Source organism: Octopus sinensis, linkage group LG8, assembly GCF_006345805.1.
Source record: "Octopus sinensis linkage group LG8, ASM634580v1, whole genome shotgun sequence".
NCBI lineage: Eukaryota > Metazoa > Mollusca > Cephalopoda > Octopoda > Octopodidae > Octopus > Octopus sinensis.
This window is the reverse complement of record NC_043004.1, coordinates 70,986,057-70,991,056: the sequence shown is the minus strand read 5'-3', so window position 1 is coordinate 70,991,056 and position 5,000 is coordinate 70,986,057. Positions and strand designations below refer to the sequence as shown.

At 36.4% G+C, this 5,000-nt stretch overlaps 1 protein-coding gene across 3 annotated transcripts in view; it reads right to left on the bottom strand.

Moving 5' to 3' along the window:
• Positions 1–5,000, bottom strand: part of LOC115214956 (carnosine N-methyltransferase) — a 249,486-nt gene that overhangs the window by 61,469 nt on the left and 183,017 nt on the right. The window lies entirely within an intron of this gene.

Here is a 5,000-nt window from a genome sequence, read left to right as displayed (position 1 = left end):
AATTAAACTCACAACCATGTAATTGGAAAGCAAACTTCTTGACCACATAGCCATGTCAGCACACACACGCGCGCGCGCACATGCATATACACTCTTACTCTTGTTTTACTTCTTTCAGTCATTTGACTGTGGCCATGCTGGAGCACCGCCTTTAGTCGAGCACATCGCCCCGGGACTTATTCTTTGTAAGCCTAGTACTTATTCTATCAGTCTCTTTTGCCGAACTGCTAAGTTACGGGGATGTAAACACACCAGCATCGGTTGTCAAGCGATGTTGGAGGGACAAATACAGATACACAAACATATACATACACATACATATATATGACGGGATTCTTTTCAGTTTCCGTCTACCAAATCCACTCACAAGGCTTTGGTCAGCCCGAGGCTATAGTAGAAGACACATGCCCAAGGTGCCATGCAGTGGGACTGAACCCAGAACCATGTAGTTGGTAAGCAAGCTACTTACCACACAGCCACTCCTGCGCCTTATAATATATACGTATGTACACATTATAATTGATGAAGGAAATGGAAAATGGATTTGGTACAAATCTTTATCCAACAAGACTATCGTTTTGATCCATCCTGCAGCTGTCCCTTACAGGTAGGATATCATGCATCTAGTGTTGCATCAATCTATCCAGTCTGTGTACCCACATACTACAAGAGAGTGCAACATGCCTAGAGGATCTCAGTATATGCAGTGAGATATCTTTTATACCAAAACACCTGAGGAAACACAAACTACACTGATTGATGCAACACAACTAGATGCATGATATCCTACCTGTAAGGCACAGCTGCAGGACCATCACAGTGAATAAAGATTTGCACCAAATCCATTTTCTGTTTCCTTCGTCAATTATAAACCAAACGAACACTGCAGAATTCCTGATGTAAATCCAGTAAAAATTATACTGTAACTGTGGATGACACCAGATAGCACCAACAGTGAATGTGCTTTGACATACTAATAGACATATACCCAAAGTCTAAATAAATACTTATATATACTATATATATTATATGCATGTTGTATGGTATGTAACACAATTTTTCTCTTCAACTTATTTCCAAACATACACCACCTGATGATTATATTCTAAATGCTGACTGGTGTGTAGGCTGACTGTCTGAGAGAACAGATTTTAGTTCTGATTACACCGGAGCTAATGAGACCCATTCGGATTGAAATCAGGATCCTGCAGGTGTCTGACTCACCTGTTCTCTCTCGTAACTATAACTCTTAAATTCTTTGAGATCAAGGCTAGATTTACTTTTCATGTCCAGAATTAATCGCTGCCATAAAAGTATATTACAGAGCTGGTGCACTCCTCTTCCTGCTGCCCCACCCCTTTCTCTCTATCTATCCCTGTCTCTTCCTTTCTCTTATTCTTCTCTCACTCTCTCTTTCTTTGCCTTCAACTTCTCTCCTTTCTCCTCAACCTCATTCTCTCTTTACTCTCACCTCCATTCTCATGTGCTCTCTTTCTCTTCACTCCTATTTATCCTTCATCCCTCACCTTCAATTTCTTTCTCTTTCTCCCCACCTCTCTCTCTCCCTCTTCTACTCTCACATTCACTCTCTTTGTCATCCACCTAATCTGACTTCTTCCTTCTCCCTCTCTCTTTCCCTCCCTTCTGGCTTTCTTCCCTTCCCCCTCACTTTCTGTTTTATCCTTCTTTTCCCAACACACATCTCTCTCCTTCTCATCCTTACTGTCATTTCTTCTACTTTCTCTTCTCAATCACTCTCAATCAACATCCCTAGTCTCTCTCTCTCTCTCTCTTCTCTCTCTCTCTCTCTCTCTCTCTCCCCTGTTCTTCCTTTTCCTCTGTTCTCTCTCTCCCTACCTATTCACTCTCCTGCTATACTTCTCTTTCTCTTCCACTTCTTCCCACTCTCCATTTCTTTCTCTCTCTCTCTCTCTCTCTCTCTCTTTCTCTGTTCTTCATTTTCGCTTTTCCTCTCTTTCTTTCTCTCTCCCTTTCTCTTTGTCTCTTTCTCTCTCTCTCTCTCACGCACACACACTACTTATTCTATCTACCCACACTCTTACCGAAACCTTTCTCTTTCTCTCTCTCTCCTCTTCTCTCTCTCTCTCCTCTCTCTCTTCTCTCTCTCTCTCTCTCTCTCTCTCTCTCTCTCTCACACACACACACACACACACTGCCCCTATTCCGTGTCTTCCCTATTCAACAAAAGAGATGCATAAAGATTTAATTAGGAAGTGACAACACCCCTTGCAGTGACTCTCCTCAATGTTGTCTCATCGAATTAACGAGATCAAAGACTAACGAAATCAATAAGCAGCCACCAACACCAACAACAATAACAATAACAATAATAACAATAATAATGATAATAATAATAAAAATAACAATAACAATAATGATAATAATAATAAAAATAATAATAACAATAATAATAATAATAAAAATAATAATAACAATAACAATAATAATGATAATAATAATAAAAATAATAATAACAATAACAATAATAATGATAATAATAATAAAAATAATAATAACAATAATAATAATAATAATAAAAATAATAATAACAATAACAATAATAATGATGATAATAATAATAATAGTGATAAAAATGATAATAATAATAGTAATGATAATGATAATAATGATAATAATAATAATAATAATAATAATAATAATAATAATAATAGTGATAAAAATGATAATAATAATAGTAATGATAATAATAATAATAATAATAATAATAATAATAATAATAGTGATAATAATGATAATAATAATAGTAATGATAATGATAATAATAATAATAATAATAATAATAATAGTAATGGTGATGATGATGATATGATGATGATGATGATGATGATGATGATAATAATAATAATAATAATAATAATGATAATAATAATAATAATGATAATAATGGTAATAATAATAATGATGAGTGTGTAAGGAAGGCAGCTGGCACTGATGCTTTACACAGTTTGGCAACTTTGAACAAAAGGAAGCGTCAATAGCAGAGAGATGGTAAGATTGGAGTGGGGGGGGGGGGGGCACGAGAAGATAAGGAAGAAAGGAAATAAGAGGACAGTAAAAAAAAGACAAAAAGGAATTTTACAGCAATATACATACATATACAAACACACACCACACATGTATATATATATATATATATATATATATATATATATATATATATAATATATATATATATATATATATATATTAGGTATATATATATATATATATATATATATATATATATATTAGGTATATATAGAATATATTAGGTAAAATTCTAAGATTGAATTCGCAAGACAAGAAATGCAAACAGGGGGGAAGGAAGGGGGAACGGTAATGTGGGCGAGTGGAGAGGTGGCTGCAAGGTGGGGAGGTTTGTGGGAATGTGAGGGGATGGGGGTGAGAGTGGTCGTGGAGGAAGAAGAGGCTGAAGAGTAAGAAGAGGCCAAAGGAGAGGAAGGTGGGAGGAAGGCGGGAAGAGCAGTGTGGAGCAGATGAGGAGGAAGGGGAAGATGGGAAGAAGAAGAAGAGGAGGTGGCAAAAGTGTTGCAGAGGAAAAGGGAAAAAGAAGAGAAGGAGGAGTAGGTGGATGATGAGGTGGGGGTGAGGGTAAGAGAAAGAGGCATCACTCATAACAGTTCTTTATATTGTAAACAACATGTAGTGAGATTGGTTGATTAGTGGAGAGAATTGACAAGTCAGCACTCTTTACATTTGTCTGTCTGTCTGTCCGTCTTCATATTCCTCCGGTAAAAGACTCAGCCATAGCTAAATAAAGGACTAGGAAGCAATTAACGAATTTAATTGACAGGAAGGTGTTACAAACGAACATGGAGAAGTCACTGTTTTGGCTTAATGGAACAAAGCTAATAATAATAATAATAATGATGATGATGATGATGATGATGATGATGATGATGATAATAATAAAAATAATAATAATAATAATAGTAATGGTAATGATGATGATGATGATGATGATGATAATAATAATAATAATAGTAATAATAATAATAATAATAATAATAATAATAATAATAATGATTATAATTATAATGATGATGATGATGATGATGATAATAATAATAAATAATAATAATAATGATGATGATATCAAATTTTTGCCCCAAGAACAGCTAGGGGAGAGGGGATTAAGTCGATTACATCAACCCCTGGTGCATAACTGGTACTTGTTTAATAATAATAATGCCATGATGCAGTACCAGGCAGTGGCTCTCATGGCTTGTGATTTTAACTGATTGGAAGTGTTATCATGTACATTGTTTTGTCTTGGTATAAAAGATGGGCTACAGCAAATATTCTGCTGAATACCACAGATCTGCGTGTCAGTTGTTTGACCTTAACCAGTTGAGCATGTCCCTTAGTGGCTGACAATACGTGCATCTCTGATCACGAGCAGAAGTAGTGGGGGAGCATCATAACCATGTGTTGAGAGGGATTCAGTGGGGTTTGGATAATTCACCTTCAAGTTTTGTTCAATATCCTTAAACAACCTTATTTGAGTGAGATGGGCTACTCAATCTGAAGGAAATTCTAACTGGGCCCCACCTGCAAGGTCATACACTATTTATCTTGATATGAGATCACCATGTTGTGCACATAGGGTTGTGATGCATGTGTCTAGTGTACCCTTATCAGACGGGTAGTCATGATGAGTATACTGGGCTTTGTATATTTGTGCCCCAGTATCACTTTGATGGCATGCACTGCTCTCTCACTCAATAATCCGCGTCGTCGTCATGGTTGAAGTAGTGGTTTCAAATTTTAGGTTCACTCCCACTGAATGGACAAGTGTCTTCCACTATAGCCCTGGGTCAATCAAAGCCTGGGGAGTGGATTTAGTAAACAGAAACTGAAAGATGCCTATTGTAACAAGTCTGGCCTTGAGAAGATATTACATTGCTAGGAAAGAGGTGAGGGTTGGTGACAGGAAGGGCATCCAGCTGTAGAGAATC